The 21230-nt window shown below is 41.7% G+C and overlaps 1 long non-coding RNA gene across 1 annotated transcript in view; it reads right to left on the reverse strand.

The window, feature by feature from the left end:
• The window catches only part of LOC141060696 (uncharacterized), a 45505-nt gene extending 25736 nt beyond the window's left edge, over nt 1–19769 (reverse strand). Inside the window, exon 1 of the long non-coding RNA XR_012222749.1 lies at nt 19527–19769. This is a non-coding gene — a long non-coding RNA (uncharacterized lncRNA). The remainder of the gene's footprint in view (nt 1–19526) is intronic.
• Between the last annotated feature and the right edge of the window lie 1461 nt (nt 19770–21230).

Here is a 21230-nt window from a genome sequence, read left to right on the forward strand (position 1 = left end):
TGATTATATGAATATAAGAGTGTTACACATTTCATAAATATCCCAAAAATATAGGGGGAGATTTAACAAAATTCTGGAGCAGTTTGCAGAAACAAAATTATCTCACATTCTGTGCATAATATTTATTAAAGTAAATCTGTCACCGGGTTTTTGTACTCTGCTCATCAGAAGCATAAACGGTTAAGACTTCAAGTAATAGGATACTGTGACACCCCAGAGTCCGGTTGTCACAGTGACATTACCTCCCTCTTATGGGTAAAGTCATGCTTGGAGGCAGAAAAGGGACCCCCATGCCAGGCAGCATAGATTTAATCACAATTTCCTGCTGCAAGTCAGAAAAGGGAGCTGCCTTATAAATTCTGGCCAGCAGAGGGGGTTGGCGAGTCAGCTAGAAATCAGCTGAGGGAGTTGTCATGGAAACAAAGCAGCTGTGAGGAGAAATGACAGTTACAACGTGAGGAGGGGAGGAAAAGAGATCTTTCTGGAAGATCCTGTCAAATGAAGACAGGGAGCTGATCTGTGAAGAGGGAAAGGACAAGAGCAGAGACTGAGAGACTCTAGGGATGCTAAAATACTGCATTTGGAAGTCACTTATTCACTTTGCCGCGTCCTTCCAAACCTATTTATGTCTGTGATACCTGTATGTATTTTGTGGTATTTCCTGATTGAAGGGGGCATGAGACCCCTGAAACGCATAGAATAAAACCACTGCAATCATACAGCATTCTCCTGAATTTGTCTAAAGCGGCAGCGCGGAATATAGCTACGAACTCCCTTTGGATTTATCATTTCTTCTGGTCACTGAAGACCTGTGGATCTGCTGCAGCCGCTACCTACACACTCTTATCTCATCCTAACCAGGTGAGCATATTTCAATATATACTGTCCTTTGTAACGTGGATTAGACCCTATTGCGCTTTTGTCTCCCCCCTTTTTTTTGCAATAAAATACTGCATATAGCAGACCCCTGAGTGAAGTGCTAATAAAGAGAAAAGGGGCATCAAAGTCCTAGGCTGACAGGAACTGTACATCCTGATAGCCGAATCTGAAAGTACAGGGGATTGTAAATTCCTGTGCACATTGAACACCTTAGGGCACGTCAGCGGATAAGGAGCCCGGGGCCGACGGTGAAAAGGACGATACCCAAAGAATAGGCTCACGCTGATAGCCGTACAGGTTAGTGAAACCATCACGAATAGAGGGTCGCAGCATAGTTATACACAGCGGAGACCCACACGCATAACGCAGAAAGGAAGGTCCTAAATCCCCACCTGGCAAGGTGGATCCCCTGAATACCTCCAGGTGAGCCAGACTCATTCCATCACCTGTATGTGGTACTCCGGACTACAACCAATTACCAGTAAAAGGTAAAGAAACTGCACCTCTCTCTGTCTTTCATTTATCTGCACCCCAACATTTACAGCCATTTTTACTATTTATTTAATATCTTTGCCCTGGGACTACCTCTGACTAGAATACCACAGGTGGCATCACGTATTTCACCATCTAATAACTTTATTTTCATTTTTACCACATAAATACCACACAAATTTCCCCTATTTTATTACTGGACGCCTCTGGGCCACGGACTGGGTCGCCACCGCCATGACACCGTCCCCCATGGAAGTCGACGGGCCCGGTACCGAGTACCCACAGGCCCCGCGGGGCGCTCCAATACTTTTGGCACAAATTTCTGAGAGGAAGACAGACAACTAATAGATGGTATAAACGTAAACTACAGTTTAAAGATGAACGAAATTTATCAAACAGTATGCGCTACTATGATACATTTGTCAAATTTTGAGACTGTTTAGTCTAAATAAAAGTATATACAGTATAAAAATTAGACAGTTTTAGAAAATATGCCCTGTTTATGAAATTGTGGATTATGTTATTTCACCCTAAATTTCCTTCAATAGAGTAAAATTACGTATAAAAACTACCGTACAGACATGACGATATTTTTTTCTTGCCATGCCATTCTTATGACACAATATGGCAATAAATCTGACAACAAATCAGAATTCTTGTAACCTGGATCACATACCTTGAGCCTGACCTTCATACAAATGCAACTCTCATTAAACGCTGTAATCTTGCCATTAATTATAAAATAAATGTTAACATCTTTGTCATTTTTTTTCCACCTATTGAGTCAGTTAATATTGTAATAAAGTATTTAGTGGATGCAATAATACACTAAGGTTCATGCCGAAAACCTATCGACATGAAAAAACACTGCTTTTCTTTACAGTTACTGACTTTTCAAACTATGACTTAGCACTAAACAATTTGTATAATTATAAATTGCATCAGTCGGCAGTAACTATGAATATCAGATATTGTATTCAGAGATGAGCAAGTCAATTTTATAAAAATCGAATTCATGCAGAACTTATGAAATTTGCAAGTTCTGGCAGGCTTGAACAGTTTGTGATTCAATTTGGTCACATTAGCAAAAAAAATGCCCGCTGCCATGTTAAGCATTGCAGATGACTGTCATCACATGGCACAGCATAGCTAATCAGGAGGGACTAGCTTAACTGATATAAAAGCGTAAGCATAAATTGTAACAGCATTTTTGGGTGATTTAGGATAGTGAGAGGATGTCAGAGTTCACAGCTCAACAATAATAAGGTGAAAAGACCTAAAACATTGGACAAACACTCCAAACAGTAATGTGCTGTACAACTGCGCTGTGAAGATGATGAGTGTAGTAGTCTGTGAATAATAGTGTCATGCAGTGACAGTAGGAAAGCTGGGGAGGAGGGGCCCTATACTGTCCCTTAATCTACAGAGGCCCTAGTCTGTCCCTAACCTTGGGGTTACCCCTAAAGGCAGAGACACCGGGGTCACATACCTCTGTTGCTTCTAAAAAATCCTATGCAATGCCCATCCTCCCCCAGGGAGGAAAGAGGCAGGACTAAAATGATAACACCGGCTGGATAGACAAGGAGGAAACTAAAGGCCCCGTCACACTAAGCGAGATCACTAGTGATATTGCTTAAGCGTCACCGATTTTGTGACGCAGCAGCAATATTGCTAGCGATATCGCTATGTGTGATACTTACCTCCGACCGGCTCCCCCGCTGGCTATCACTGATTGCGCAAGAACGTCCTGGGCCGTTTCTCGTCGGCCGCTTCCTGCTGGGGCCAACGAGCAATGCGTGGACGCGGGCTGGAGGACATCTTCATCGCCGCGTCTGACAGGTAAGTAACGACTGCTGCATTGCTGCATTGCTGGTGAGATCTGCCTGTTTGGCAGCTCACTAGTGACCATTTAGCGATGCACCAGCGATCCTGACTGGGTCGTATCGTGGTCGGGATCACTGGTGCATCGCTAAATGTGACAGTTCCCTTAGGCACAATCAAACAAAAGACACACAGGATAAAATACAAAGGGAAAATAGGAACATTGTAAAGCGGCAGTAAAGCAGCATGAAAAAATGCGAAAAGGGGAGGGTAGAGGTATTCACAACAAACCGAATGCAACAATCAAGAGACGACTAGAGCAATTCTCCAGAACATCTCCACTGAAGCCAAGAATACAATGAAGATTCTATTGCTCACATGGAGGGAAGCCAGGCACAGATTTATATAATGGAAGGGTGTGGATCCAATAAGCAGCACAGCCATTAGACCACGAGGAATTCGAAACCCTTCCCATGCTGCAAGAAGCCTGTTAACTCATGAGTGGCCATGTAGATTTAAAGAGATCCTGTTTTCAGCTAAACATTGTGATTTTCTAATCTCAGATGTAAAACAGGTCCCCGTATAATGCAGCATATTCATGACAAATAATAGTTATAATAATAGTATGGGGAGAGAGGGATAGGAGAGGTGCCAGCAGCAATGACAGACTCAGTCTGAATGATGATTGACATGGTGTGGTTGGCATCTCTCCTGCTATATTTGAATTGCATTTTTTTATTCATAATGCACTAAAGAATTCTAAGAAAATATTTTCTACAGGGATAAAAAGCTGAAATCAGTGTCAGAGAGTGAGCCGTTTGTCAGAAGCGAAAATACAGAGAAATTTTGTTTATTGTTCAATCCTTTTTGAGTTGAAGGGAATAATTGTTTTTTAGCGATAAACAAGAAAATTACTCAAATCTAAACATTTAACTGTGACTATTTAAATCACAAAGTGTGCATGTAGCAAGCAATTTTTTCGGACACATGTTTTACTAGCCAAATTTTATAGCATTATTGATAAACTTGGCACTCCAGCGGATAATGAAATTTTAAATTGCTTTAATTGAGGTGGAATAGTACAAATGTAGACGTTTCGGTTGGATAAGACATTCATTATAGTACACATACTCCTCACTTAGGAACCAGCAGTGGATACCGTGTTGACACATTCAGCACCAAGTAATTCACTACCGGACACTGTGTCACTTTCTCCACTTTCGTATAGCAGTATGTGTTCTCTGAAGAAGGTCTTATCTAACCGAAACGTCTACATTTGTACTATTCCACTGCAATTAAAGCAATTTAAAATTTAATTAACTGGCCTGAGTGCCAAGTTTATCTATAATGCTATATGGCTTGGGACCCTACTTGAGCACCTTTCCAGCGGTGTGCCGCAGTGGTGTTTCCATACTAGCCAAATTTGACATCTGCACATGTCACACCAATACAGCATCCTGATGTAAATGCTGGCTTTATGGACACCTGTTTTACTAATGCAATTTGACAGCACTCCTACACTTCAGCCTGCTGCAGCATTTTGCTTGTTGTCCATCTACCTAGTAATTCCTGATATATCTTTTTTTGCAAGGGTTGAGTAACTGAAGTTGAAAAGATTGTGAAAACTTAATTTTGATGTGGTGCAAAATGTATGGTAAAATAAATGGCAATTATAAGGGGCGACAGTGTAAATAACCAAAACCAAATTTCACAGCAAAGAAGATGAGGGCAGCAAATATCACCATCACCAACAGCACAACCAAATGCAGGTCACAACTGGCCTTCTTTTCTTCTGACAAGCAGATTAGTGGGAGTAAGCGGAGGGTGTTATGGAATATATGGTACATCATGCAATGCATTAACAGAGGGATAATTTTACCTATGAAAAAGACATTCTTAGTTTTAGTCATTGATCTGCAGTCTTCCTCCTATGATTTCGTAAGAGTTAATATTTTATATTGCAGATATTCAATTCCATCAATGATACTTCTATATGTTCTGCCCCTTAGGCACAGCACTCCAGGAACTAAGAATGATATATTTTTTTACAGCAACATCCTGTTAATTAACCAAATGAGATGGAGTCAATACTTGTTCTCACCTATCATGACATATCATGGGGCTGTAGGAGATGGAGGACCATGGTGGGAGGAGCACTGGCAGTGGTAGCCAGAGTGATAGTATCAATCTGAGTCAGGGGCAATCTTGAGGTGGAAATCAGGTGAGAGGGCGAAGAGGTCAAGACATTTTCAACACTGAAGCAACTGTCAGCCCAGTCAGGGATCATGATGACAATGAGGGTGATGTTGATTGGTGGACAAGATCCAGGAACCAGATTAGGGTACCAAGGAGATGATATCAGAGGACATGTGTGGTGGCATCAGCCATAAAAAGCTGAGTTGACATCCAGCCAAAAATCTTCTGGAGACATATCTGATTCTTTCCCAGTCACCTCGCAAGTAGGTTATGCCACAACTGCTGTTAGTGAATGAGGCCCAACAGTGCCTGGTAGCTGCTTAGTAGTCCTATATGCTGCATTTCTGGTAAGGGAATTATTTTCCATCTTGGCAAAAGGTCAGTATAAAAGCTCTGCAGTAGATAAATAAGCTGTGTACGACCCTTCATAAGTTGACTAGAAAGAATGACTTTCTATCAGCACATGACATGGCTCAGCTTCCCTAGTGGGCAAAGAAAACTGACCAGTAATATCAAGCTATTCTACATCATCTCTTGATTGTTTTTCTGGCAGCCACGTCACATCTTCAAGTAGTGACTGGACATTGTTATCAGCATCTTCACCATTCTTATTGTTTTCAGAACTCTTCCTCCTCTCCCTCCATGGTGTCATCAGTTAGCCTTATATGCTCAAGAAATATACATCCAGTCATTCATTTGTGTAGAAACTCCCACTTGTCAAAGTTGAGCACAAAAGATACTGAATTGTAGTGCCTTTTGAGAAATCATAGCTTGCACTCAGTCTTGATGGAAGATATTTATTAATTTCTTGAAAAAAGCAGTCGGTGCTTCAACATCATTTTTTAGTCAAAATAAGACATTTTTGGGCAGGAATTGGGTCAGTTTTTATTTGCTGACCAAACTCAGAAAAACATCCGATCCAAAACACTGATGAAACTCAGACCTTTTTTTGCATACCAGAAAAATTACTTTTGTAATGAACTATTAAATCAGTGTTTTATGATACAAAAGGAGTCTACACAGTATTGTGATGCAAATCAAAATTTTCAACATAGTAGCAGGCTTTTTTAAGTGAATATTATGCACTCATTTGCCTAAAACATAATGGTCTTAATTTAAGATGAAGCTTACTTTTATAAGTTAATTACAATAATTTCAGGAAGAGAAACAGTGTTGTATTTTTTTTACTTAAGCAACATAATCCCCAGTTTGCTAAATTAATGTTCCCAAATTTTAAAATCCCAAAAGTGCACATTCCTCAAAGGTACCAAGTCTCACCTTTCTGGAAACATTCTGGAAGCACTTACGTGATTTACAGACAGATTTCATGAGTTAATTAAAATGACCTTCTCATTAAGGCTCCACATCACTAAAGATTATTATTAATTTGATAACTTACAATATTAGAAAACATAATTAGTGAGCTGATAAGTGTGCTTGAGCTTCCAGCTTATCTTAATTTCTATGGTACATCTTATAAGGGGTATTCTGTCCGACAATCCATATCTGTACAACAGAAAATCATTTCCATCACTCATTCTTTCTTATTTTCTTTTTATGTTTCATATAGCAATGCACAGGTTGTGTTGCAGACGAAACAAACTATTTTTAAACTGCAGGCTTGTACAGAAAGTGCTTGGAATCATTTTCTATTAAACTGAGAATGTCTGCCTTTTGATGCCTTGAGAGCAAATCGTTGACTACATTTGGTCTTGACGCCTTGTCTTTAGTCTGTTATTTATTTTAGTGTATATGCAAGTGCTTCTCACTAAATTAGAATATCATCAAAAAGTTAATTTATTTCAGTTCTTCATACAAAAAGTGAAACTCATATTATATAGAGTCATTACAAACACAATGATCTATTTCAAGTGTTTATTTCTGTTAATGTTGATGATTATGGCTTACAGCCAATGAAAACCCAAAAGTCATTATCTCAGTAAATTAGAAGGCTTTATAACACCAGCTTGAAAAATTATTTTAAAATCCAAAATATTGACCTAGTGAAATGTATGATCAGTAAATGCACTCAATACTTGATTCGGGCTCCTTTTGCATCAATTACTGCATCAATGTGGCATGGAGGTGATCAGCCTGTGGCATTGCTGAGGTGTTATGGAAGCGCAGGTTGCTTTGATAGCAGCCTTCAGCTCATCTGCATTGTTTTGTCTGGTGTCTCTCATATTGAAAATACCCCATAGATTCTCTAAGGGGTTAAGGTCAGGTGAGTTTGCTGGCCAATCAAGCACTGTGATACTGTTGTTTTTAAACCAGGTATTGGTTCTTTTGGTGCCAAATCCTGCTGGAGAATGAAATTTCTATCTCCAAAAAGCTTCTCAGCAGAGGGAAGCTTAAAGTGCTCTAAACTTTCCTGGTAGACGGATGCTCTGACTTTGATCTTGATAAAATGCAGTGGACTAACACCAGCAGATGACAAGGCTCCGCAAACCATCATTGATTGTGTTAACTTCACACTAGACCACCTCAAGCAGCTTGAATTGTGTGCTTGACTGCTGCTTGGCCCTGACTATCCGCTCTGTCTCATCCTTGGTACGTTACGGCTATCTCTGTGTATGAACCCCGTTTTGCCTGACTGAGTAATTCTGTATAGTGTCTTTCCATCTGACTAAGCAGGACGCTAAGCCCCGCCCCCTTGCAGTCACATGAACGTAGGTCCCGTGTCTGCTTGCTAAACTTCAGCATCCACAGGTCCTGTGCATCGGTACTTTCTGGCTGTACCTGACCCCGGTACCCCTACAGTGCGGGCGAGTCCCTGCTCAGCGGAGGCTACATGCTGGCGCTGACAGGATGCTGACACTCAGGACACGCGCACTGGCTCAGTGAGCAAGTACAGTGCGGTGTTCCTGACACTGGGACCTTGATTTCCAAATGATATGCAACATTTACTTTGATCTGAAAATAACACCTTGGACCACTGAGTAACAGTCCAGCTCTTTTTCTCCTTGACCCAGGTAAGACGCTTCTGGCGTTGTCTATTGGTCATGAGTGGCTTGAGATAAGGAATGCAATACTTGCAGTCCATGTTCTGGATATGTCTGTGTGAGGTGGCTCTTGAAGCAATGACTCCATCAGCAGTCCACTCCTTGTGAATCTCCCCCAAATTTTTGATTGGCCTTTCATTAACAATCCTTTCAAGGCTGCAGTTATCCCGGTTGTTTGTGCACCTTTTTCTACCACACTTTTTCCTTCCAATCAACTTTCCATTAATATGCTTGGATACAGCACTCTGGGATCAGCCAGTTTCTTTAGCAATGACCTTTTGTGGTTAACCCTCCTTGTGGAGTGTGTCAATGACTGCCTTCTGGACTTCTGTCAAGTCAGCAGTCTTCCCCATGATTGTAAAGCCTACTGAAACAGACTAAGGGACCATTTTAAATGCTTAGAAAGCCTTTGCAGGTTTTTTTTTTGTTAATTATTCTCTTTTACTGTGATAATGGCTTTTGGGTTTTTATTGGCTGTAAGCCATAATCATCAACATTAACAGAAATAAACACAATAACCCCTTAACCCCCAATGGTGGTTTGCACATTCATGACCAGGCCAATTTTTACAATTCTGACCACTGACCCTTTATGAGATAATAACTCTGAAATGCTTCCATGGATCCCAGTGATTCTGACATTGTTTTCTCGTTACATTGTACTTCATGTTAGTGGTAAAATTTCATTCAAATAACTTGCGTTTATTTGTGAAAAAAATGGAAATTTGGCAATGATTTTGAAAAATTTGCAATTTTCCAACTTTGAATTTTTATGCCCTTAAATTACAGAGATATCGCACACAAAAAACTTAATAAATATCATTTCCCACATGTTTACTTTACATCAGCATAATTTTGGAACCAAAATTTTTTTTTGTTAGGAAGTTATAAGGGTTAAAATTTGACCAGCGATTTCTCATTTTTGTAACACCATTTTATTTTTAGGGACCACATCACATTTGAAGTCACTTTGAGGGGTCTATGTGATAGAAAATACCCAAAAGTGACACCATTCTAAAAACTGCACCTCAAGGTGCTCAAAACCATATTCAAGAAGTTTATTAACCCTTCAGGTGCTTCACAAGAATTTTTTGAATGTGTAAAACAAAATGAACATTTAACTTTTTTTCACAAAAAAATTACTTCAGGTCCAATTTTTTTATTTTACCAATGGTAAGAGGAGAAATTGGACTGCAAAAGTTATTGTGCAATTTCTCCTGAGTATGCTGATACCCATTATGTGGGGGGATCCACTGTTTCGGGGCATGGCAGAGCTCAGAAGGCAAGGAGCGTCGTTTGACTTTTTCAGTGCAAAATTGGCTGGAATTCAGATCGGACGCCATGTCACGTTTGGCGAGCACCTGATGTACCTAAACAGTGGAAACCCCCCACAAGTAACCCCATTTTGGAAACTAGACCCCCCAAGGAACTTCTCTAGATATGTGGTGAGAACTTTGAACCCACAAGGACTTCACAGAAGTTTATAACGTACAGCCGTACAATTAAAAAATCATATTTTTTCCACAAAAATGATCTTTTCACCCTCAATTTTTATTTTTCCAAGGATAACAGGACCCCAAAAGTTGTTGTGCAATTTATCCTGAGTACGCCGATACCCCATATGTGGGGGTAAAACACTATTTGGGCGCATGGCAGAGCTCAGAAGGGAAGCAGCGCCATTTGACTTTTTTGGCTGGAATTGGGATTGGACGCCATGTCGCGTTTAGAGAGCCCCTGATGTGCCCAAACAGTGGAAACACCCCATAAATGACACCATTTTGAAAATTAGACGCCCCAAGGAACTTATTTGGATGTGTGGTGAGCACTTTGAACCCCCAAGGGCTTCACAGAGGTTTATAATGCCCGGATGTGAAAATAAAAAATCATATTTTCCTCCACAAACATGATCTTTTAGTCCCCAATTTTTTTTATTTTCCCAATGGTAACAGGAGAAATTGGACCCCAAAAGTTGTTGTCCAATTTGTCCTGCGTATGCTGATACCCCATATGTGGGAGAAAACTACTGTATGGGTACACGTCAGGGCTCAGAAGGGAAGTAGAGACGTTTTGGAATGCAGACTTTGATGGAATGGTCTGCGGGTGTCATGTCGCGTTTGAAGAGCCTCTGATGTGCCTAAACTGTTGAAACTCCCCACAAGTGACCCCATTTTGGAAACTAGACCCCCCACGGAACTTATCTAGATGCGTGGTGAGCACTTTGAACCCCCAAGTGCTTCACAGAAGTTTATAACGCCCGGGCTTGAAAATAAAAAAATCATTTTTTTCCACAAAAATGATATTTTTGCCCCAATTTTTTATTTTCCTAAGGGTAACAGGAGACATTGGACCCCATAAGTTTTTTTGCAATTTGTCCTGAGTAGGTTGATATCCCATATGTGGGGGTAAAACACTGTTTGGTCGCATGGCAGAGCTTGGAAGGGAAGGAGCACCATTTGACTTTTTCAACGCAGAATTGGTTGGAATTGAGGTCAGATGCCATGTTGCATTTGGAGAGCACCTGATGTGCCCAAACAGTGGAAACCCCCCAATTCTAACTCCAACTCTAACCCCAACACACCCCTAACCCTAATGGGAAAATGGAAATAAATACATTTCTTAAATTTATTATTTTTCCCTAACTAAGGGGGTGATAACGGGGGGGTTGATTACCTATTTATGGCGGGTTTTTATGTTTGGCAGCTGTCATACGCTAAAAGACGCTTTATTGTAAAAATCGTTTTTGCATCACCACACTTTGACAGCTATAATTTTTCCGAATTTTGATCCACTGAGTCATGTGAGGTCTTATTTTTGGAGGGACGAGTTGACTTTTTACTTGGTACCATTTTCGGGCACTTGACATTTTTTGATCGCTTTTTATTCTGATTTTTTTGAACAAAAACCAGTATTTCAAGAATTTCTTTTTAGGGGTGCGTTTACACCGTTCCGTGTGCAGTAAAATTGATAAGGCGGTTTTATTCTTCACATCAGTACGGTTACAGCGATACCTCATTTATGTCTTTTTTTATGTTTTGGCGCTTTTATGAAATGAAAACAATTTTAGATAAAAAATTATTTTTGCATTGCTTTTTTCTGCGAGCTATAACTTTTTAATTTTTTTGCTGATGACGCTGTATGGCAGCTCGTTTTTTGCGGGACAAGATGACGTTTTCAGCAGTACCATGGTTATTTAAAGTATTATTTTTTGCGTCGTTTTTTATTTTTTAAGGGGTTAAATAAAGGGGTAACTAATGGGACAGTTTTATAGGGCGGGTTGTTACGGGTGCGGCGATACTAAACATGTGTACTTTTATTGTTTTTTTGTTTTTTTTTTTATTTCCAAAAAATGTATTAGGGAATATTTTTTGTTTTTTATTTAGCGATTTTTTATAAATTATTTTTACGCTTTCTTTTTTTAACTTTATTAAAATGTCCCAGTAGGGACATAACTCATGTGACAGATCGCTGATCTGTCACAGGCACTGCAGAAGGCTTCCGCGTGCCTGTACTTTGCAGGCACTGAGGAAGCCGGCTCCCTGCAGGCCCCCGCCGCCATTTTGGATCCGGGGACCTGCAGTGAAGGAGGCCCCTGCAGCAGCGCTGCACATTGCGCTGCTGCGGGGGTCCCATGGACGGGATAGTACATCAGATGGCAGAGAGGGGTTAAACACTTGAAATAAATCAATCTGTTTATAATGACTCTGTATAATAATGAGTTTTACTTTTTGCACTGAAGAACTGAAATAAATTAACTTTTTGATGCTATTCTAATTTACTGAGAAGCACTTGTATATTTCATAGAAAGTAGTCTCAATTTTTACAATCCTCTCTGTTAGCTAAAGCAAATAGACAGACTAAGTGTGTTCATTATAGATGAGCAGATATAACTGAGTGAAATTTAATTCTACTTGGATTTTACAAATTTGACTAAAATGCAGATTTCTTGTAATTTTGCTGAACTGTAAAGGGCCATCAAATGAACATAAATTATTATTATTCATTTTTATAGTGCCATTTATTCCATGGTGCTTTACATGTGAAAAAGGGGCATACAAAAACAAACACAATAAACATGAGCAATACAAGCACACACATACAAAAGGAGAGCGGACCCTGCCCTCGAGGGCTCACAGTCTACAGATAATAAAATACAGAAAATAAAAAAAAAAAAAATCTTATTCTCCACAATTTTAATGTCCTTTATTATAGTATTTGTAAGATGTACAAAAATCCTTATACTCACTGTGAGCAAAATGCACTCTCTATGCCTTTTGGGCTCCAAATTAATAAGATTCGGGAAAACAATACAGCCCAGCTTTGCATGGTATACTCACGATTTATGGATTGTTAATACAGAGCCCAAGGTTAAATATTATCACAGACAAAGGAAAGTTCCTTCTGAAATATGCAGCTAATAGGAGCTATAGGGGTATGAATAGGTATGTAAACCTTGTCTGCTCAGCAGTGTTATTTGATCACCATGATACAGGAGTTAAAATACAAGATGTATACAACAGACACAAAATGGAGTCTGTTCTGTCACACACATTACTTACTCCCCTCTCTTGCCATGCTGATCCTCACCAGAACCTGTCCAGCCCTTGCAGCATCTTATGACTGCCTCTGTGAGGCCCAGGGATTTCAGCACTCCCAGTGGCAAATAGATGTCATGAGCACTGAGTGGATGACAGTAAGGAGCAGTGGGGCCAGGAAGGTGAGGTGAATATAAAGATTTTGTTTATTTTTACATCTTACCATTACTATGCTCTGCAGTCTAGAGAGCACAATAGGCGACATTACATTTTTCAGAGAATAAATTCTGTACAAATTCAAATTTTTAGGAAAATCTGCCCAAGTTTTTTCCTAATCCACTCATCTCTAGTTGGCATGTATTACATTGTCAAATATTCATCTGAATGGATGCCATGTATTACACCTTTTCTCCAGAAGTTAGACTTTTACTACGGGAAAAGTCAGCAATATCACACTTTTATACACGTTTCAACATGGCTTGAGTGGACTGATAAAAACTGAGATACTCTATCTGAATGTGTAAAGAAAAACAAGAGCCACGTATTACACATTATAATTATAGCATAACTATCTGTATATGTACACATTTTACCTGCACAAGTTATACCTCAGGAAGATTTCCATGAATAAGGCAAAGGCTTCAGTTGTAGTTTTAGAGCAGATTAACATTTTATTGAATGGGTGTATTACCTCTAATGTAAGTTGTCTGAAGATTATTTATCAGACAAATGTTATAGATTACCACCATTTATGATTAGTGTTAGATATCTTTCAAAAATGTGGAAAATCCCAAAGTATGTACCTGTTCGTTGCCCATCAGGAAAATTTATTTTTGCATACTGCAGTCATGGATGAGAATTTTAGAGTATTTTATATTGTAACTAGATGGTGGCCCGATTCTAATGCATTAGGTATTCTAGAATATGTATGTAGTTTCTTTATGAAGATTTAATATTAATGCAATAATGCAACTCCCAATCCTGGCATGCATGGTCCTCTCACCCCCAATCCTGATATGCATGCTACTCCCTCACCCCCCAATCCTGGTATGCATGGTCCTCTAACCCCCCCCTTTACTGGTATGCATGGTCCCGTCACCCCCCTTTCCTGGTAGGCATGGTCCCCCTCACCCCCCTTTCCTGGTATGCATGGTCACCCTCACCCCCCTTTCCTGGTATGCATGGTCCTCTCACCCCCATTATCCTGGTATGCATGGTCCCCCCCTCACCCTCCTTTCCTGGTATGCATGGTCCCCCCCTCACCCCCCTTTCGTGGTATGCATGGTCCCCCCCTCACCCCCCCTTTCCTGGTATGCATGGTACCCCTCACCCCCCCTTTCGTGGTATGCATGGTACCCCTCACCCCCCCTTTCGTGGTATGCATGGTACCCCTCACCCCCCCTTTCGTGGTATGCATGGTACCCCTCACCCCCCTTTCGTGGTATGCATGGTACCCCTCACCCCCCTTTCGTGGTATGCATGGTACCCCTCACCCCCCTTTCGTGGTATGCACGGTCCCATCACCCCCCTTTCCTGGTATGCATGGTACCGTCAACCCCCTTTTGTGGTATGCATGGTACCGCTCACCCCCCTTTCATGGTATGAATGGTCCCCCCACCCCCCTTTCGTGGTATGCATGGTCCCCCCACCCCCCTTTCATGGTATGCATGGTCCCCTCAACCCGCTTTCATGGTATGCATGGTCCCCCTCACCCCCCTTTCCTGGTATGTATGGTCCCCCTCACCCCTAGGAAACTGCAAACATACAAAAAAAACACATTTATACTCACCCATCTTTCCTGTGGTCCAGCGCTGTCCCGTTCTGCCGGAGGCTGGGGGAGGAGTGTGGCACTGGCGCCACAGTACACGCATGCCCACACCGCGCTGTCCGGCGCCATTTTCCTGAAGACACACTGCAAATGTGTCTTCAGGAAAATGGTGCCAAATACCGCCATGCGCGTACTCCAGCATCAGTGCCACACTCCTTCCCCAGTCACCGTAAGAAGAGAAGCGCTGTGGCAACGCTCCTCCCGGTGAGGTAAGTATGGCGCCGGAGATCGTGATCTCTGGCGCCATACCCCCATTATCATAGAGTACCTGTCTGTTTGTCATGGAAATCCTGCGTCGCTGATTTGTCGCGGCCGGCCGGGCTCAACCAATCAGCGACGCGGGATTTCGGTTACAGACAGACATGATAAGACGATAGATAGATATATATATATATATATATATATATACACACTCACTGGCCACTTTATTAGGTACACCATGCTAGTAACGGGTTGGACCCCCTTTTGCCTTCAGAACTGCCTCAATTCTTCGTGGCAGAGATTCAACAAGGTGCTGGAAGCATTCCTCAGAGATTTTGGACCATATTGACATGATGGCATCACACAGTTGGCGCAGATTTGTCGGCTGCACATCCCTGATGCGAATCTCCCGTTCCACCACATCCCAAAGATGCTCTATTGGATTGAGATCTGGTGACTGAGGAGGCCATTTGAGTACAGTGAACTCATTGTCATGTTCAAGAAACCAATCTGAGATGATTCGAGCTTTATGACATGGCGCATTATCCTGCTGAAAGTAGCCATCAGATGCCTGTTCTTAGCTGAGAGGAGTGGTACCCAGTGTGGTCTTCTGCTGCTGTAGCCCATCTGCCTCAAAGTTCGACGCACTGTGCGTTCAGAGATGCTCTTCTGCCTACCTTGGTTGTAACGGGTGGCAATTTGAGTCACTGTTGCCTTTCTATCAGCTCGAACCAGTATGCCCATTCTCCTCTGACCTCTGGCATCAACAAGGCATTTCCGGCCACAGAACTGCCGCTCACTGGATTTTTTTTCTTTTTCGGACCATTCTCTGTAAACCCTAGAGATGGTTGTGCGTGAAAATCCCAGTAGATCAGCAGTTTCTGAAATACTCAGACCAGCCCTTCTGGCACCAACAATCATGCCACGTTCAAAGGCACTCAAATCACCTTTCTTCCCCATACTGATGCTCGGTTTGAACTGCAGGAGATTGTCTTGACCATGTCTACATGCCTAAATGCACTGAGTTGCCGCCATGTGATTGGCTGATTAGAAATTAAGTCTTAACACACAGTTGGACAGGTGTACCTAATAAAGTGGCCAGTGAGTGTATATATATATTTTTTTTTTTTTTTTGTGCTCATCATTGATAGTATCTGAAATACATTGATCTGAGCAGCACTGAAAGTGGAGAACTATAAGTGCAGAATCAAAATTTAGGAACACAGTAAACATGGAAATATCTATCTAACTCGTGATCATGGATTTATTTATATAAACATAGCACACTTTCCGGTAAGTTTTAAGGCATAACATTTAACTATTTTGCCCCTCTATCTAATGATTTCTATGGTCCTTTTGACCTGGTTACCCACTATATGTGGTTGTCACTTAAATAGCTGTTTTCTAGCTAAATATAGTCTGTCATGATCCCAGTGCAGGTTTTTGAGCTGCTCACTGGGGGTTAATGTCTGGAGCTCTGTGCAGGTTTTGACCTGCACACTTGGGGTTAATGATTGTGGCCTCTTTCTGGTTCTGGGAGAGCTTCATAAACCCCTGGGTAGCTTCAATCCCTGCCAGTTATACTTTTGCCTTTGGCCTAGTGTGCTGACCCCCGTGTGCCTGTATATTGCTATAGCTTGTTTATATGGTTCTGACCCGGTTCTGTTTCCCGTTGTGAGTTTGCCTGTTGATTTTGTACTGCGTTATTATCTGTGTATGACTCATTGCCTGTGACCTGACTACTCTCTGCTCGCCCCTCTTGTACCCTGCAGCTATCTCTGTGTGTGACTCATTGGCTACGTCCTGACTATTCTCACTGTCTATGCCCCTTGGTAACTTTGTCTCGCAGTTACTCTGCTAGGAATAGTCTTGCAGCTCCTAGCTCTGTGGAGTTTAAGCCACGCCTCTAGCAGTCACGTGCTTCAGGTCCTGCGGGTCTGAAGTACGCATCTATTCGGTTGCTGCCCGCTCCACAGGTAGCTTTGAGCACTGTTCACTTTACTCAGGACACGCGCACTGGCTCAGTGAGCAAGTTCAGTGCGGTGTCTCTGACAGTCTGATCCATTATATTCTTCAATATGTAAATGTGATTTGTCGTTTAGTCACTAATGTAGTACTCATATGATGTCGATTGCCATATTGTTATAATCTATCTACTGAGTGCCATCTAGTGAGCTTTAACTGTTTTTACATATTTTATGCCATTATATATCTTAATTTTTCATTAGTGTCTATTATATTATCTCAATTATTATTTAGATTAGCTCCAATTTTATTTACCTCCTCAACGACCAGAGGCATTTTCGTTTTACCGTTTTGTTTTTTTTGCTCCCCTTCTTCCCAGAGCCATAACTTTTTTTATTTTTCATTCAAAATGGCCATGCGGGGGCTTATTTTTTTGTGGGACAAGTTGTACTTTTGAACGACACCATTGGTTTTAACATATCAAGTACTGGAAAACAGAAAAAAAATTCAAAGTGCGGTGAAATTGCAAAAAAAAGTGCAGTTCCACAATGGGTTTTTTTTTGTTACCATCTTCACTAAATGCTAACACTGACCTGCCATTATGATTCTCCAGGCCATTACAAGTTCATAGACACTAAACATGTCTAGGTTCTTTTTTATTTAAGTGATGAAAAAAAAAAGTCCAAAATTTGGTAAAAGATAATGGCGCCACCTTCTGGGACCTGCCTGTAGCTTCTTCTTTATTCATGATTTGGGGTTGGGTGAGGGCTTATTTTTTGCTCTCTGAGCTGATGTTTTTATTGATACCATTTTGGTGAAGATATGACCTGTGGGTAGGTCTTTCCTTGGTTTCTCTGGGTTGCGACTGTAAGCAGGAAGGTAAGACTCTGCCTACAGTTCTGCCCCAGACTACGAGAATATCATTAGCTGAAAACTTCTAACACTGATTATACAAGAACCATAAGGCTATGTGCACACGTTGCGTATTTGATGTATTTTTGCTGCATTTTTTTCCACTCGTAAATGGTCCAAAAACGCATTGGAATACTTATGCAAGCTTATTCAATGGCAATCCGGAAGTGTTGTGCACATAAGTAAATTTACGTGTTTATTTGCAGTGCATTTTTTCTGCAGCATGTCAATTCTTTTTGCGTTTTTTCCTGTATTTTAGACCCATTGAAGCACAGGATAAAAAGGCATACAAAAAATGCACCAATAATGCAGCTTATTTTTTTCACAGCGTTTTTGCTGCCAAGAAATGCAGAACCCTTGCAGAAATTTCTGCAAGCAAATATCCAACGTGCGCACATATCCCAAGACGGATTTCTTCACCCCATGTATGATTTTAATCAATGCAACAGCGCCAACCTGACACTGTCTGTAATTTAGCAAAATCCTGCTGACAGCACTGTGTCCTGGCAAGAACGTTCTGATTATGTTGATTAGTTTCAGTTGTGTTTTTACAGTCACCAATTACTTATTAATAATAACTCGATAACTTGACATGGTGCACAATGGCAAAGTACTAAAGCTTTGTGGAGGCAGCGTGCATTATGAATTCTGGAGATCAAAACAATAAAATTATTCCAATGCATAGAAGTTAAGTAACAATTTTTTTTTTTTTATATTTTTGCTTTAAAATAAATATTTCCGAATCTGGAATAGAATTAGAGCTTAAACTTTTGAGACTGATCTTTGGAGATTTGAGATAATTTGATATACATCTCCCTGTTGTACAAAATCCTAATGAAGCCATGCAGTTAGTTTACATACTAAGAAATTCAAGTTGAAATTAATGGATATATCAATACAGCTACATATATTTCTATACCTCTATACAGTTAAAGTAACACTTTTCAGGAGTATAAGTTACATAACTTCCGCATGTCAGCAAATAGCTTGGAATTAAAAGGAAACGCAATGCTTCCACCCACATTCCCACATGTGAGCGTGACTCAGGGTAATAAATATCAGAAAATGAAATAACTGCTCATACAAAATAAACTCCAAGACTTTTATATAGAGTAAGAATCCTTCACTATTAATCATCTACAATATACAGTCAGCGCAAGACAGTAGGACAAAAGTTTGACATGAATTAGTTATCCAAATCGAACATTTCTAAATTCAAGAGAAAATTAATAAGCTTATGCTCTTTCATGAAATAGCCTGTGTTCAACTATCTATGCGATTTACTCTTCTGAGATGCAGATCAAACTTGACAATCCACCACAAATTTATTGACAATTGTAGGGTGCGGTAGCACCGTACACAGTGAAGAGGCAGTGACCCACAAAATTCAAACACAAAAGTCTCTTTAATGTTTTTCCTAACAGCATTAAAAGTCCAATCCACACAAGTGCATATAACTTCAGAGCATATAACTAGTATCCATTTCATCATTTTCAGAGTATATATTATATGTCAACGTTCATTCTACAGACACTAAACACACCAGTCTTCCTCTGACTAGTTCCAATGGGTGTCTATGCACCGTATCCAAGACTCTATTCACACAGCATTACATGTTGCAGGCACTACACACGCTAGTCCTCCTCTGACTAGTTCCCATGGGTGTTTTGCATCGCTGCATAATAGTCTCTTTACTCACACAGCCATACACAGTCCAGGATATCCTCTGGTTCACAGTCGGACACCATATCCACCTGTTTTGCAATGGTTACACATGCCAGTCTTCTTTCGGGCACAGGACATCCACCTTTGGTTCACCTCTGGACACAGGACTGTCCACATCCGAGACCAGTCACCGTGGACGACTTATATCCCTGTGTACACTGCAGGTTGCCAGGCCTCACTCTGGCCCTGACACACCTGAGACTCACTAAGCCCTTACTCAAATCCCTCAGATCTCACTAGCCCTTTCCTGCAGGGCATTTATCACAGAAACCTGTGGCTTTCAGCCACATGGAAAACCTGGATCCGTAATGGAACAGACTGCATCACTATCATACTGCAATCTGTTTCAAACACAACATCCAGAACAGGTTTTCCCTACCTCTGTCTTGGACACTCACATGTCCAAGACTAAGGCTAGTTTCACACTAGCATTTATGAGTGCAGCGACGGCCTGCGCACGGCCTCCGCTAAGCCCCGCCCCCTGCCGCGCCTCTGCCGGTAGCTCCGCCTACCGGCGCATGACGCTGCATGCGCCCTGCGTCCCCTATCTTTATCACTGGGGGCGCAGGCCGTGCGCAGTATGCATTTGGCGGCGCATGCGTCCTTTTGACGGTGCGCCGACCTGCGCCAAACGCAACCTGCTGCAGTTTGGTTGCACCGGCGCTCCGTCAGGAAGGCGCATGCGCCGCCAAACGCATACTGCGCACGGCCTGCGCCCCCAGTGATAAAGATAGGGGACGCAGGGCGCATGCAGCGTCATGCGCCGGTAGGCGGAGCTACCGGCGGAGGCGCAGCAGGGGGCAGGGCTTAGCGGCGGCCGTGCGCAGGCCGTCGCTGCGCTCATAAACGCTAGTGTGAAACTAGCCTCAGGCTGGTTTTACACTAGCTTTTTTTGCGCTGCGCCTCGTGCGCTATTATGCGCATGCGCATTGCTCCCCTATCTTTAACATGGTGGGCGCATGGTATAGCGCGTGTATGCGTTCATGTGCATTTTCGTGTGCTGCATTTTTTCCAGGTGTGCGCCCAGGCACGCCAGACGCTACATGTTGCATTTTTCTGTGCGCCCAACTGCTGCCAAAAAACGCATGCGCATGTTAGCGCACGGAATTCGCAAAAAAATAACATTAAAGTCTATGGGATCGCACGCGTGCGCTAGGACATGCGCACACATGCGTTTAAAATTGCATGCGCTTTTAGAGTTAAAATGGTGACAAACTGGTTAAATCGCATGCACAAAAAACAGCAAACGCATACAAAACACTTAATGCATTTTTTGTATGCGTTTGGAATGCGCATGAGGCGCAGCACAAAAAAAGCTAGTGTGAAAGTAGCCTTACACTTACTTTTATTATCAGTTTGCATTGCAGTCGCAGCTACACCCGTGACTGCCATGCACACCTATGCCCATGACTGCCATGTACACCTATGGCCTTCATACACCTCCGTACATATCCTGGGGAGACTATACAGCGACCCCTACCTGTGACATCAGTCACTGCTACCCCATTGCAATCCCAGCTACACCTGTGACCGCAATGCATCCTCATAGCCTCAATATGCCTCCGTGCGCATCCTGGAGAGAACATACAGTGCCCCCTAGCTGTAACAGGGGTCACTGCCTCACACAATCCACCGAAAAAACATTTTTTTGTCCAGTTTAGTGTCTGTTAGGAAAAAA

This window comes from Dendrobates tinctorius, unplaced genomic scaffold (genome assembly GCF_039654945.1).
Source record: "Dendrobates tinctorius isolate UK_male_01 unplaced genomic scaffold, ASM3965494v1 ptg000243l, whole genome shotgun sequence".
Taxonomy (NCBI): domain Eukaryota; kingdom Metazoa; phylum Chordata; class Amphibia; order Anura; family Dendrobatidae; genus Dendrobates; species Dendrobates tinctorius.